Source organism: Ailuropoda melanoleuca, chromosome 8 (genome assembly GCF_002007445.2).
Source record: "Ailuropoda melanoleuca isolate Jingjing chromosome 8, ASM200744v2, whole genome shotgun sequence".
Taxonomy (NCBI): domain Eukaryota; kingdom Metazoa; phylum Chordata; class Mammalia; order Carnivora; family Ursidae; genus Ailuropoda; species Ailuropoda melanoleuca.
The window spans coordinates 94,280,170-94,296,533 of record NC_048225.1 but is presented as its reverse complement, the minus strand read 5'-3'; the positions used below and the strand labels follow the sequence as shown (position 1 = coordinate 94,296,533).

At 37.4% G+C, this 16,364-nt stretch overlaps 1 protein-coding gene across 5 annotated transcripts in view; it reads left to right on the top strand.

Annotated features, from left to right (window-relative positions):
- Positions 1–16,364, top strand: part of SYT14 (synaptotagmin 14) — a 195,129-nt gene that overhangs the window by 115,545 nt on the left and 63,220 nt on the right. The window lies entirely within an intron of this gene.

Here is a 16,364-nt window from a genome sequence, read left to right as displayed (position 1 = left end):
GCTGGGAGTGCGTGTGGGGGGATGGCATAACTGAATGATGGACATTAAGGAGGGCATGTGATGTAATGAGCACTGGGTATTATATAAGACTGATGAATCACTGACCTCTACCTCTTAAACTAATAATACATTATATGTTAATTAATTGAATTTAAATTTTGAAAAGTATAAGGCAAAACATGTAGGAATAAAGTATTATAGAGGTAAAAAAACAAAGGACTTAAACTATCTGGTTTCAAGATTTAGTGTAAAGCTACAGTAATCAAGAAAGTGTGGTATTGGAACAAGGCTAAACATACAGGTCAGTGAAAAGAGAGAGAGTCCATATGTAGAGCAGACCCACACACGACAATTATTTTCAACAAGGTGCCCAGTGAATTCATTGAGAAAAAAAAGCTTTCAATAAGTGGTGATGGAACAACTGGAAATCCATATGGAAAAATAAGTGTCAAGTGTTGCCTCCCACCATACACAAAAATTAATTCCAGATGGATCATAAACCTAAATGTAAAAGCTAAAACTATGTAATTACTAGAAGACCTAGAAAATCTTTGTAACTTTGGGTTAGGCAAAGATTTTCTCGATAGGACTCAAAAGGCGTGAATCATAAAAGAAAAGTGGAATGATGATGAGTACATTAAAGTAAACACTTGCTCTTCAAAAGACACTATTAAAATGAAAAGGTCAGCCATAGACAGGGAAAATGTACATTTTATAAAGGGCTGTATCTAGATTACAGAGAACTCTTAGGAGTCAATTACAAGAAATGAACCACCCGGCTAAAAAGTGTGCACATTTTTGGACCGATGCATCACTGGAGAAGATTTATGAATGGCAAACAAGTGCACGACGAGATGCTCAGACCGTAGTCATTCGGGAATGCAAACCAAAGCTACCGTGATCTGGCAGCACCACACAGCCAGCGACACGGTTAACACTGAACAGACGAGCAATACCAAATACTGATGAGAGTGTAGAATAACTGGAACTCTCATACCTTGCAAGTTTGAATGCAAAATTGTACAGCCTCCTGGAAGACGGTTTGAGAGGATAAATTGTATTCCTGCAGTAGAATACAACTTGACAAAAGTTATGCAACAACATAATTGAATCGCAGAAACATTTACAGGATGTACAAAATGCCAGGCACAGAGGAGTATATGCCGTATGACCCTGTTTGTATGAGATTCTGTAAAAGGCTTAACTCTAGTGAAGGAAAGCAGGTCAGCAGTTGGCATGTGGCTGGACTTACGAGAGATGAGGCTGTATACATTTGTTGAAACTCATTGAAATGGGTAGATTTTACTGTCTATAAATTACACCACAATAAAATAGATTGTAAAAATCGACGTCACTCTGAAAGAGCCCAGCTCTTCCCCCAGCGCTGATGGGCCTCTAGTATCTCCGTGTGCACCTCGGGCAGCCTGTCTCTTCACGGGTACAGCCACCCTTTGGCCAGGGACTCATGGGGGTTCTCCACACAGACTTTTGAGGCCCCGTTTTCTGGGTAGAGCTTCCTCCCTCCTGTTCGGCTGCCTCAAACCCTTACCTCAGCCGCCTCAGCTCAGGTGACTCTTTGGCCCTGTGCAGACCTTAATCCTCTCTGCTGTCATTAGGATACTGTTCCCAAGCAGGGAGTTGGGCAGTTGAGGGACTCACCTTGTGAGGGCTCCTTTTCACACTGCATGTTGTCCACTACCTGAAAATAGTTGTTTCGTGTATTTTGTCCAGTTTTGTAGTTGTTTATAGCAGAGGAACTGACCAAATACCAGTTACTCCCTCATGCATGAAAACAAATTGCTTGATATTATTTTTAATTGTTCATCAACATTAAACATTTTCTGTAGGTAAAATTGAATAGCATTGAACGCAAAGATGAAATGAGAAACAAAAATATTGATTAAAATCAACATTGTAATTTTGGGCATGCTTTCGAAATTCATCTAGGAGTCTATCAAGACTCTTGCCTTTTTCAATTTAAAAAAGAATTAGACTTAAAATATATGAAGTTAATTTTAGAAGTCATGGTATTTGCTGCATATTTGTGTTTCAAGTTGTATTGGGGATGTAAATATTTTCAGGCCCCAGAACCATTCTAGGTGACACCAGTCTGCCAGTCTCTCTCCTCTCAAGTCCTTACATCCATTCAGACCACTGGCAACCAGTCATTGAGATCAGTCTCACTCTAGGCGAAGTTGAAAACAAAATGGGCTACTAAGAATTCTGTCCACTGAGAAGATTTTTCTTTCCGTATTGTTTTTCAGGCCTCCTCTGAAAGGATTATAATATCAGAACATTCCACTTCTGATGGTTTTGGCATATCACTAGACATAATGTTTTAACCCTCAGTTCACCCTCACTTGTCATACTGTACTCATAAGGCAATGCACGCAGGTTAAGCAAAACACAGCAGGTGTACCTGTATTACCTGCCTGGGCCATCACAGATTACTTGGTCCTCATCCAGTATCTTCTCGTTTCCCTTGATGATGGAGTACAGCTTGAGATCCCCAACTTTATAGCTAGAAGAGCATGTGCTGTCTACTTCCTGCTGGACAGTTGGGATCACCTGGCTTCTCTTGATCCTCCAGTTAGTTCCTGTTTGATGTTAATAGTAGGACAGGAGTTGTTTCTCAAAAACAAATAAACCACTTCTCATTTCATTTGAACTGACTATGATCTTTAATAAAACCTAATAGAAAGTCAGTGAAATATAGTTTGATTCAGAAATTATTTCAAACTACCAGGAAAATAAGGTGAGAAAGATTAAGAGTTTTAAGACATGGTACAAAAATAATCTGAACTCTATCTTGTAATAAAAGATGTTTGGAGGTGCAAAAAATCATAATTTTAAAGATCTCTTCAGGTTCTCTGCCCATTTTTTATTGGACTAGTTGTTTTTTTTTTTCAGGCTGAGTTCTCTAAGTTCTTTGTATATTTTGGATATTTGCCCCTTTGTATATTTTGGACATTTGCAAATATCTTCTCCCGTTCAGTAGGCTGCCTTTTTGTTTTGTTGATGGTTTCTTCGCTGCATACAGGTTTTTATTTTTGTGTAATCCCAGTAGTTTAATTTTTCTTTGCTTTCCTTTGCCTAAGGAGACATATCTAGAAAAATGTTTCTATGACCAATCTCAAAGAAATTGCTGCCTTTATTATTTTTCTAGGAGTTTTTTTTATGGTTTCAAGTCTCACATTTAGGGTTGTTTTTTGTTGTGTCTTTTTACTCATTTTGAGTTTATTTTTGTATGATACAAGGAAGTGGTCCAGTTTCATTCTTTTGCATGTAGCTGTCCAGTTTTCCCAACATTTGTTGAGGAGACTCTTTTCCCTGTTGTATATTCTTGCCTCCTTTGTTATAGATTAACCAACAATGGAAGTGTAGGCTTATTTCTGGGCTCTCTGTTCTGTTCCACTGATCTATATGTCTGTTTTTATGCCAGTACCATACTATAGCTTTGTAGCATATCTTGAAATCTGGGATTATGATACCTTTAACTTTGTTCTTCTTTCTCAAAATTGCTTTGGCTATTCAGGGTCTTTTGTGGCTTCATACAAATTTTAGTTATATTCTAGTTCTATGAAAAAATGTTGGTATTTTGATAGGGATTCATTAAATATGTAGATTGCTATAGATAGCATGTACCAAATACCAATAGTACTTGAACACTGTGCTTAATGTAAACAGACGACTATAGCACTTCAAAGAGGTAAATATCTAGTGAGGAATATAGAGAAATTATAAGTGGTTGATAAAGATGTGCTCCTCCCTACATACAAGGGAAGTGCAAATTAAAACAAGACACCAACTTTTACCCATCACATTGGCAATAAGATTTAAAATCTTACAAGCAAAAATGTCAGCAAAGATAAGGCCAAAAAAAAAAAAAATCTAGACTCCTCCAATGCAATGTACCATCAGAGCTTCTCGATACTTTCAAGCATCATCACCTACTACAGACATTTGAAGACCATTTGGTTTGCTGAGTCTTTAAAGGTCAAGTGTAAAGCTTACTCCACCATACCCTGGATCATCTGGAGAGACTTCTGTTGTTCTGGGTGCTACTCAAAGCTGAAAGCTTTTTATTTTACCTTGTAGATAGATCAAAGCTGTATACTCAAATACAGAATGTGCTGCTTTCAGAGGCCAACCACACTTTTTGTCTCTTTCTTAGTGGGACACAGACAAAGGGTAGTAAATTCTCTTTGACATTGGGAGGAATATTCCATCATATTCCTGTATCCTCAGGAACTTTATTGAGGTGTCAAGCCCCTGTATGTTCATAAGATTGAGTTTTCAGTTCTAACACACATGTATATTTTACCAAGGCACTTCAGTCCCTCAACTCTTCTACTCTCCAGGTCCTAATAGCTTGCTGTCATTCAGAGGAGGATCAAGGGCCTGTATGGAATGTTGAGGCAGCCAAGGTCCCTGCTGAGCAGATGGTGGCGTAGAACAAAAAATAGAGCTACTCTGTGATCCAGGAGTTGCACTACTGGGTATTTACCCAAAGATATAGATGTAGTGATGAGAAGGGCCATATGCACCCCAATGTTCATAGCAGCATTTTTCACGATAGTAAATTGTGGAAGGAGCCAAGATGCCCTTTAACAGATGACTGGATTAAGAAGATGTGGTCCATATATACAATGGAATATTACTCAGCCATCAGAAAGAACGATTACCCAACATTTGTAGCAATATGGATGGGAATGGAGGAGATTATGCTAAGTGAATAAGTCAAGGAGAGAAAGCAAATTATCATATGGATCATTCATGGATCATAAGAAATAGGAAGATCGGTAGGAGAAGGAAGGGAAGAATGAAGGGAGGTAAACAGAAGGGTGAATGAACCATGAGAGACTGTAGACTCTGCAAAACAAAATGAGGGCTTCAGAGGGAAGGGGGGTGAGGGATTGGGATAAGCTGGTGATGGGTATTAAGAGGGCACATATTGCATGGTGCCCTGGGTGTTATACGGAAATAATGGATCATGGAACACTACATCAAAAACTAAGGATATACTGTATTGTGACTAACAAAATAAAAATTACTATAAGAAAAAAAAAAGAATATTTTCTTATGTTTCCCTGAAGCTGGGAAGTAGTAGCATTGCTGTCGTTGCCAGGTGAAAACAACATGGTACTTTTGTTCTCTCTGGATTGTTACAAAGGAAAAAGCATTGCTACGTCAAAGCTACATGTCAAATACCAAGGCTGTTTTAATTTGCTTAATAAGGAGACTCCATCTGGAGTGGCAACTCCAGTTAAAGTCATCTTCTAATTAGAAGATTATGATAATCTGCCATCATTTTTCAAGCTTATTAATTTTCACCGTGACCAAACTAGTGAAGACATTCACCAGACTTGCAATTCTCAGGTCTCTGATGGTGGACCAATCTCTCCTCTTTTCTTGGGATGATTTGTTGCTGGAGAAAAGAAGCTCTAGTTGTTTCTAGCAGTCCCTTCCTACACCATGTAGCCATTGCTTAGAAAGCTTAAGTGTGGATTCTGCCAATTGCTAGGAGTATACATTCTAATTATAACCCCCCAAATGAAAAATAACAGCAAGGTGATTTCTTAGATTTATTCTTAGGTATTTGGTGTTAACTGGTATATATGGGATTGTTATTAAATTTCACCTTTTAATGTTTTACTCGTGTGTGTAAAAATTCAGTGGATCTTTTTTTACATTGGTAACCATATTCAGTGACCTTGCTAAATTTACTTACTATAACAGATGATCTCTAAAGTATTTGGGGATTTCTGTTATCTCCATTGTCATCTGAGAGTAATAAATATTCTCAGTGGTGAGAAATAGGCAGCCTTTTTTCATTCCCAATACCAGAGGTAAAGCTTTCAACATTCCATCATTAAATATGATGTTTGCTGTAGGACTTTCAAAGATACTCTTTATGGAATAAAGGAATTTGCCTTCTATCCCTCATTTGAGCAGAGCGGAGATTTTATCATGAATGGATAATGAATTTTATCAGATGCTTTTTTTTTCAAATGCTTTTTTAAAATTGATTACAGTTATCACATTACTTTTTACCTTTATTCTTTTAATGCGGTACATTAGATAAATTTTCTAATAGTAAATCCACCTTGCATTTGTACAATATCTTTATATTCCTGGTATAAACCCAAGTCGGTTATGATGTAGTTCCCTGTTTATACGACTCTGGGTTTCATTTGCTAATATTTTGTGTAGAATTTTTATATCTGTGTTCACAAGAGGGATTGGCTTATTCTTATAAGAAATTGTGTATCGGGCTCTGGTAGCAAGTTTATGCTGGCTTCATAAGATAATTTCGCAAGTGTTCCCTCTTTTTTATATAAGCTAAAATACTTCGCATAAAATTGGTGATTTTTCTTCCTTAAATGGTAAATTTACCTGGACTTTTCTTTGCTAGGAAGGTTTTAAAATACGGGTTCAATTTCTGTAATAGGTATAAGATTGTACAACTTTCCTGTTTTCTTGAATCTGTTTAGGTTTTGTTTCTTTAGGAATTTGTATCCTATGATTTTGAAATTTTCAAGAGATAGGACTGTGTCTTTTTTATGGAGAATTTTTTTAACATTCGCAAAATTAACAAAAGTTGGAAAAATAGTACCAAAAAATAGTACAAAATCCTTTTTAGCCCTCGAGCTATTTCAGAGTAAGTTCCCCACTGACTTGATGCTTCATCACCCCGAAATACTTGAGCGTAGATTTTCTACAATCAAGAATATTCTCTCACATAACCACAATACAACCATCAAAATAGAGACATTAACATTGGTTTATTGTTACCATCTCATCCTCGGAATCCATTTATGGTCAATAGGTGTCCAGATAATGTCCATTATGGCGAAAGGATCTCGTTCAAAATCATGTGTTGTCATGTCTCTTTAGTCTCCTTCAGGCTAGACCAGTTCTTCAGTCATTCCTTTTTGGAGATTGCAGGGCAGTTCTATTTTAGAATAGCTGCATTTGTCTGATATTTCTTATGATTAGATTCAGGTTATGCATCTGTAGCTGGAAGACCAGGGAAGTGGTGCTTGCCTCTCATTGAATCCTATCAGGTGATGCACACTGTGATTTGTCGTGTTACTTACGTTATTCACGTTGATCTCTTCATTAAGGAAGTATGTACTCTTGATAACTAAGTACTTTGTAACTATGTACGTAATCTGTTCCTCAAAATTCTTTCAATTTATTCATGTATTTATATCTAGATGGACTGAAGTTTTCCTCTTTTCCTCAGTGTGTTATAATCAGTTACTTCAACTATTTATTTTGAAGCTCAGACTGTGGGATTTGTTCAGTGCAAACCCCTTCAGGATGGCTTCTTTGTCTTTTTGACATGTCCCCCTCATTCTTTGAATACATTCTGATTTGCAACTTCTTTCCCTAGTCCTGAAATTTGCTGTTTCTTCACAGAGTTCTGGTACCTTGTAGTGAAGGATAGATTTAGAAGCCAAAATCTGGGTACTAGGTGTGCACACCGCTGACGTGATCTTTTTTTTTTTTTTTAATGGTAGCGCACTAGGGTTTGTTAAACTGTGCGTTAGTATAGGCATTGGGGCTTGCCCATGGTGTTCTCGATGGATAAAGCCTGAATGTTCTGCCAGTTCTTCTTGGGCAGTGACACCAGGAAATTGACAGCTAAGTGGATGTTGTACACAAGCCCATCATCTGTCATCCTCATATGGCCGGTGGCCACTGCCAGACACAGCACCTTCTTCCTCTGGAATTTGATGGTGGACTTCACTTCACCCACTTTGGCCACCATGTCCTCATTGTGGGTCAACAAGGAAGGGAACTTGCCAGGCTTACTCAGGCCTGGGCCTAGGATTCATGGGATCTGCTTGATCAGAGATTCAGAAGCGAAAAAGACAACCTACTTCTTGGCCAGCTCCTGGCCAAGCTTCTTGAACACTGGGTTTGAACTCAGAGCCCTGAGATCAAGACCTTAGCTGAGATCAAGAGTCAAACGCTTAACTGGCTGAGCCATCCAGAAGCCCCTGTTGAGGTGTTCTTAAACCCTCTCAGTGTACAGAGCTAGGATACTTAGGAATTGGTGTCTATGTGTATATGCATATTATATGCATATTTATGCTCTGTTTACTTAATATTTAAAAACTGAGTTCACGCTGATATCCTCAGTTCTAATCCAAGACCACGGTTCTAGATTTTCCCCTTTCCATATTTGTAACTTCCTTTTCCAACACAGAGAGATAGACCTGGCTTCCGTTAAACTTAACGTATTTATTATTCGATTAATCCCCCTTCTGTCTGCATGCATGACCCCTCACCCTAGTTGGGCTCTGCTATCCCCTGCAGCCTTTCCTACTTGTGGATGTCCTTATGACCCTCAAAACGTGGGTTCTGACACTCCAGACCAGCTGTCCTCACCACCCTACCAAAGCTCTGACTTCCTACTTGGAGTCTGACACTGTGTTCCAGGACTCCCCCTTGTCCCCACACAGTTGCCTTCCTCACCCCACTTGGGCCGTAACACCACACTCCAGGTTACCCCCACATATGACTACCTTCCCTATCCTGCTTCAGGTCTGGTTTTCCTGTGTCAGGGCAACCATGCACTTTCACAGGTGCACCTCCGTGTGGGTTCCCTCTTCAGCCTTCCTGGGCTTTGGCAACCCACTCCAGTCCCCCCTCCATGGCTCTGATCCTCCTCGGGCTTTGACTCCCCTTTCCCTCATTGTAGACACACTGCTCACCCTGTTTGGCCTTTGTTGCCCCATGCGAGGCTGCCCCACCATGGGGAACCTTCTTATCCTGTTGAGGCTCTGGCCCTCCATGCTGGGCATTTCTCACCCAGCTTGGGCTCCAGCATGCTGTTTAGGGATGCCCCATGGATGGGTGCCCTCTTTACCCTATGTGAGCTCTGACACCTCACGCTGGGCTGCCTTATATGGACATGGATGCCGTTCTTGTCTCTCTTGGGCTCCAAAATAATGTGCTGGGCTTCTCCCATGCGTAGACATCCTCAGCCCACCCAGGCTCTGACATATGCCACTACCAGTGCAGACTACTGCCTCCTTCAGCCCCACTGATTAGCTTTAGGACTGAAATTTCCAGAAAAGGAGAGGACAAAAGAAAAGCTTGCTCTCTTTTTAACGTCTGAAGGGTTTGAAATGATGTCTTCCTTTTTATTCCTGATATTAATAATTTATATCATCTCTTTTTCTTCCTGACTAGTCTCTTCCAGCAACTTATTAATCTTATTAGTGTTCTCAATGAATTTTATTTTGGTTTACTAATGCTCTCTTGTGTGTATATGTGTTCTATTTTATTTCTGCTCTTTATTATTTCATTTTTTCGCCTTTCTTTGAGTTAGCTTGTTTGTTTTTTAAGTTTTTAACTTTTAGAAGTGAGTAATTGGGTCCCGGTTTTCGGCCTACCTCAGTCCCTTTCCCTCCCCAACATATGCACTTAGATCTGTAAATTTCCTTCTAAGCATGGCTTTAGCCACGTTCCACAAGTATTTATACAGATTATTTTTTTAAAGTTTTATTTATTTGAGAGAGAGAGAGAGTGCATGAGCAAGGGGAGGGGCAGAGGAAGAGGGAGAAGCAGACTTTGCACTGAGTGGGGAGCCTGATGTGGGGCTTGATCCCAGGACCCTGAGATCATGACCTGAGCCGAAGGCAGAAGCATAACCAACTGAGCCACCCAGGTGCTCCCAGGTTGTTTTTATTATCATTATTTTCAGTACATATTCTAATTTCTATTGTGATTTCTTCTTTGACCCATGAATTACAAAGGAGTGTATTTAAATTTCTGGTTACTTTATCTAGATTTCTGTAATTTTTTTAAATTATATTTTTGTTTCTGATTTCTAGCTTAATTTCACTGTAGTCAGAAAATACCTTCTTTATGCTTCCAGTTTTGTGAAACATGTCAAATCTTAACTTATTACACGGTATGTGATCAATTTTGGCAAATTTCTATATAGACGCTTGAAAACTGAATTCTACAGATGCAGAATGTTCACCACTTTGTAGAGCTGAGGTTCTCAAACTTAGAAAACCACTCTCAAATATGTTAAAAGCTCCAGGTCATATTCCAGATATGCACGCATCCTGGCTTTTTGTAAGGTAGAAACATACTTTGTCTTCTTTTGTGGGTGCTCTGTAATATGCAGATGTTATGCTAACATGCTTAAAATATTTCCATGTATGAATCCTTTCATGGAGCTATCGTTTCCATGAAATAGGGTATGGAATTAGGTTGTAAAATGAGGGAAAAAGTAATAGTAGATTATCATCATTTTGGTGTTCAATAGTTCTACTAGAAATTTCCCCTTAAGGTCGGATGTTTACAGTGTAATTTAACAACTATAGTATAAATTGTTATTTTTAAAACAGTTGTATTAAAATTTTTCCAATATCTGTTAAATTTTAGCCAACTCTTAGTTATTATACTGTGCATAGGATATGAAGTACCTGCCAATTAGAGAAAGAAGATATTGTTGCAAAAGATTCAAAAAGGAAAAATCTTCATAACTGCATTTTTTTTAAATGAAATTCCTATTCTGGATACATTTGGGTGTTCTTCACTTTGTAGAGTAAAATGCAGAAGTAAAGTGAAAAGTGAAACATATGGTATTATTATTTTCAAAACTTTAAGGATTTATATAATACCTTATATAAGTATGTACAAATTTATAAATAATACATAATTTACATGTTACAAAGTTATATATTTATATAATTGTAAAGTATTATATAAATATACAATAAATATAAAATACATGATATATTTATTATATATAATATATAAATTACATGTATTATTTTATATATCCTGATATGTATATTCCAAAATTCACAGCTTTAAAATTGTTTCTCTCAAATCTGGAAACACTAGTGAGGTCTACTCATGGAGCTTTCTTAGTATCTCTAAATATCACTAAATGTCTTTTGGGTAACTTCTGCCTTGGTCACTGAATCTCAGCAAAAGCCAGATGACTGGAGCTCAGCTATGTAAATATATCCTAGTTGGCTGACAGCTAGACAGGGACCTGATGTAAAAAGCAAACTAAAGGAGGTAAGGTATAAGATTATTACCAGACAGAAGTTAAACGGTCTTGGTCACATGAGGATTAATACAGTGAAACTGCTATTAAAGAAGAAGGAGCCACAGAGAGAGATGATTTTTTTTTCAAAGACTTTATTTTATTTAATTGTCAGAAAGAGAGCACAAGCAGGGGGAGCAGCAGGCAGAGGGAGAAGCAGGCTCCTCGCTGAGCAAGGAACCAGATGCAGGACCAGATCCCAGGACGCTGAGATCATGACCTGAGCTGAAGGCAGACGCTCAACCGACTGAGCCACCCAGGTGCCCCGAGAGAAGATATTTTAATAATGTTTACAGTGAAGGATGAGGAGGGCAAGGACTTGATTGTGTTGGTTTTTCTAGCCAGTGTCCTTTATCTTCCCTCTTCCAGGACCCTATATTCTTTAGGCATGTTTTCTTTTGGTTTTTCTCTTTGCTTTGGTTTCATGTGTATATGTATTTTTATACTCCCAATTAGTGTATAAGCTTTTGAAAGGAAAGTGTTTAGTCATTCTTTTTTTTTTCCGGCTTTACTGAGATATAATTGATACATAGTTATATTAGTCCAAGGTATTACCGCAACGTAGAATGTGATATATACGTATTACAAAATGACTACTGCAGTAAGTTTAGTTAACATCAGTCACCTCACATAGTTACACATTTTTTTTCTTCTAATAAGAACTTCGAAGATCTTCTCCTTTAGCAAGTTTCAAGCCTACGGTACATTATTGTTAACTGTCACCATGCTGTACATTACATTCGAGGACTTAATTTATCTTGTAACTGGAAAGCACCTTCACACATTTCCTTCACCGCCCCATCCCCACCTCTAGCAATGAGCGATCTGTTCTCTGCATCTCTGAGTTCAGATTTTGTAGATTGCACATAGAAGTGACATCATACAGTATTTTTCTCTCTCTTCTGACTTATTTCACTTGCCCTCTAGGTTCATCTTTGTCGCAAATGACAGGATTTTCTTCTTTTTTTGTGGCTGAATAATAGTCCAGTGTGTGTGTGTGTGTGTGTGTGTGTGTGTGTTTATCTGTTCATCCATTGCTGGACACTCAGGTTGTTTGCATGTTTTGGCTATTATAAATAATACTGCAGTGAACATGGGGTGCAGGTATCTTTTTGAGGTAGTGATTTCATTTTCTTCAGATAAATACCCAGAAGTAGAATTGCATGATCATATGGTAGTTCTAGTTTTAATTTTTTGAGGAATCTCCGTACTGTTTTCAAAGGGGCTTTACCAGTTTACATTCCCACCAGTAGTGCACAAAGGTTCCATTTTCTCCCCATCCTAGCCAGCATTTGTTATCCATTGTCTTTTTGATATTAGGCATTCTAACAGGTGTGAAATATCTCATTATGCTTTTGATTTGCATTTCCCTGATGATTAGTGATGTTGACCACCTTTTCATGTACCTATTGGCCATTTGGATGTCTTGTTTGAAAAAATGTCTATTTAGTTCCTCAGCCCATTTTTAAATCAGATTGCTATTTTGCTGTTAAGTTGTAGGAGTTATTTATATATTTTGAGTATTAACCCCTTTTTGGATATATTATTTGTAATTATTTCTTCCATTCCATAGGTTGTCTATAATTTTCTTGATGGCTTTCTGTGCAGAAGCTTTTTATTTTGATATAGTCCCACTTGTTTATTTTTGCATTTATTGCCTTTGCTTCTAGCATTATCAAGACCAGTGTGAAGGAGCTTATTCCCTATGTTCTCACTTAAGATTTATAGTTTCAAGCTTTATGTTCAAGTCTTTAACCCATTTTGAGTTGGTTTTTTGTTTATGATATAAGATAGTGATTCAGTTTCATTAGTTTGCATGTGACTGTCCAATTTTCTCATCACCATTTATTAAAGAGATTATCCTCTCCTCATTGTATATCCTTGGCTGGGCAATAATGAATTAAATGGCAATATATGCATTTATTTCTGGGCTCTCTGTTCTGTTGATCTGTGTATCTGTTTTTATGCCAATGCCATACTGTTTTGACTACTATAGACTTGTGATATAGTTTGAAATCAGGAACCGTGGTATTTCCAGCTTTTTCTTTTTCAAGATTGCTTTGGCTTTTGGAGTCTTCTGTGGTTCCATACAAGGTTTAGAACTTTTTTTTTTCTATTTCTGTGAAAAAATGCCAGTGGAATTTTGATAGAGTTCACTTTGATTCTGTAGATTGCTTTGAGTGGTATGGACATGTTAACAATATTACTTCTGCCAATCCATGTGCATAAAATGTCTTTCCATTTATTTTGTGTCTTTCTCAGTATCTTGTGGTTCTTAGTTAGCTGTGCAGGTAGATCTTTTGTCTCCTTGATGAAATTTATTCCTAGGTATTCTGTTCTTTTTGATGCAATTGTAAATGAAATTTTAAAAAATTTCCTTCCTGATAGTTTGTTGTTAGTATATAGATATGCAACTGATTTTTTATATTGATTTGTATCCCACAACTTTACTGAATTCATTCATTAGTCCTAACAGTTTTTTGGTGGGGTCTTTAGGGTTTTTTATATATAATATCATGTCATCTGGAAGTAGAGACAGTTTTACTTCTTTTCCATCTTGAATGCCTTTTCTTTCTTTTCTTGCTTAATTGCTCTGGCTAGGATTTCCATGTGGTAAGAGTCAGCATCCTTGTCTTGTTCCTTATCTTAGAGAAGCTTTCAGCTTTTTACTGTTGAATATACGGTTAGCTAGGGGTTTATTGTATATGGCCTTCATTATGTTGACTAACATTCCCTCTCTATCCAGTTTCTGGAGAGTTTTTGTCATGAATGGATGTTGAATTTTGTCAAATGCTTTTTCTATATCTACTGTGATGATCATATGATTTTTATCCTTTATTTTGTTAATGTATTATATTACACCACTTGATTTACAATTGTTGAACCACCCTTGAATCCCTGGAATAGATCCCAATTGATCATGTTGTATGATGCTTTTCATGTGTTGTTGAATTTGGTTTGTTGATATTTTGTTAAGAATTTTTGCATCTTGGACGGGACTAGAGGAGATAATGCTAAGCGAAATAAGTCAAGCAGAGAAAGACAATTATAATATGGTTTCACTCATTTATGGAACATAAGAAGTAGGAAGATCGGTAGGAGAAGAAAGGGAAGAAGAAGGGGGTAAACAGAAGGGGAAATGAAGCATGAGAGACTATGGACTTTGGGAAACAAACTGAGGGCTTCAGAGGGGAGGGGACGGGGGAATGGGATAGGCTGGTGATGGGTATTAAGGAGGGCACGTATTGCATGGTGCACTGGGTGTTGTACGTAAGTGATGAATCATGGAACTTTAACTCAAAAACTAGGGATGTACTGTATGGTGGCTAACATAATATAATAAATTATTTAAAAAAAGAATTTTTGCATCTATATTTATTAGGGATATTGGCCTGTAGTTCTCTTGTAGTGTCCTTGCGTGGATTTGGTATCAGGGTAATGCTGACCTGGTAAAATGAGTTGGGAAGTGTTCCCCCTGCTTCTGTTTTTTTGTAAAAGTTTGTGAAGAGTTAGTATTAATTCTTCTTTAAGTTTTGGTAAACTTCACCAGTGAACCCATCTGGTCCTGGACATCTGTTTGTTGGGAGGCTGTTCATTACTGGTTTAATCTCCTTACTAGTTATTGGTCTGTTCAGATTTTCTATTTCTTTGTGATTCAGTCTTGGTAGCTAGTATGTTTCTAGGAATGTATCTGTTTCTTTTAGGTTGTCCAATTTGTTGTCATATAATTGTTCATAGTAATCTCATATGATCTCTTATATCTGTAGTATCAGTTGTAATGTCTCTGTCTTCATATCTAATTTTATTCATTCAGGTTCTCTTTCTTTTTTTCTTGGTGAGTGGAGTCTACTCCCTTCCATGTAGATATGGAAATTGAAGCTGACTCTATCCCCAGCTTCACTTTGATGGCTTCTGACTAATCTAAGTCAATTGTGGTAATCCCACCCCCCCCAAATCAGGGATGGTTTGAGGAATAGATATGTACCTAGTTCTCTCCCATGTGAACTGTGAGATAATATGCTGAGCAGTCAGGTCTGAGATCTGGGAAAGATCACCTCTCTTTAAAAAAAAAAAAATAGACGTAAAGGAAAAGATGGTATGCTGACTCCTAAAACCACTGCATTGGGAAATTTTTAATTGACTTCATGTTACAGCAAATATTAGGTAATGCTGTTTAATTTATAATTAATGGCTTATTTAAATATACATTTTTAACGAGGGGAGGATATTGGTTAAATAACTGTAAAAGTATCAATAAAGAATATATTTGGAAACAGAAAATCCAACTGTCAATGTTTTGTTGTTGTTATGTTTTTTAACCTAGAGGGATTTGTCTCAGGCTTCAAGAAGTTTGGAGATAGCTACTTAGTGATGTTTCGGTTACCCAGATGCTCTCTATTTTTTCAGCTTCCTTATCCTTAGCTTTCATTGTCATGCTTGTTACTTCATGGTTACAAGATGGCTGCAGCAGCTCCAGGCAGGAGGAAAGAGAAGGGACAAAAAGTGCATCCCGGTTGAGTCTGCCTGCTTTTATCAGGAAAACCAAGGTGTCCTGCAAGCCCCTCTCTGAAATCTGGGGTATTTATTTGCTATTGAGTGCAATGTATCAATTTAATCTATCTTCCCTTCTCAAATTTAGAGTCAAATATGTTAATTCAGTAATTTTTTAATTTTTTGCTTATGTTTTACAAACTAAAGTTGGTATGTTAGGCTCACTAGGTAAGACATTTAGTTTTCTTTTTCTAAAATTAGGGCTTCTGAGCAAATATGTAAATTTGTGCTAAGTTCATGCAAATTAATATTTTTCATTTGAACCAGGCATTGTGATAATTTTTAAATGAGCTTTGTGTTTCTTATGTAAAGTTTTACTGTCTTAGGAAGAACAGAAGACCTACTGAGCATTTGAACTGAACCCCATTATAAGAATTATAATACAAAATACCTTTTTTCAGGGTCCCTTTTAAGAACGGAGATTCACAGTCCATTAAAAGAAAAAATGAGCAGTGTTTAAATTTAATACTTGATACTGCATTCAGGATTTATCTACAGACTTAGCTACTCTTAAATTGTATACTCAACTCTATTTTTTTACTTCCCCCCTCCCCCCCACCTCTATCCTATTCACAGACCTATTTATTCTGAGCTACCGAGACAGATCATTGAGGTAAAAATTAAAAGGATAATTTAAGACTGAAAGAAAATGTGGTTTCAGATTCATTGCTGGAGGTAGAAATGCCTGCTGTGGACAAGGTGGAGCCCTATACTTTTGAAGGAGGAG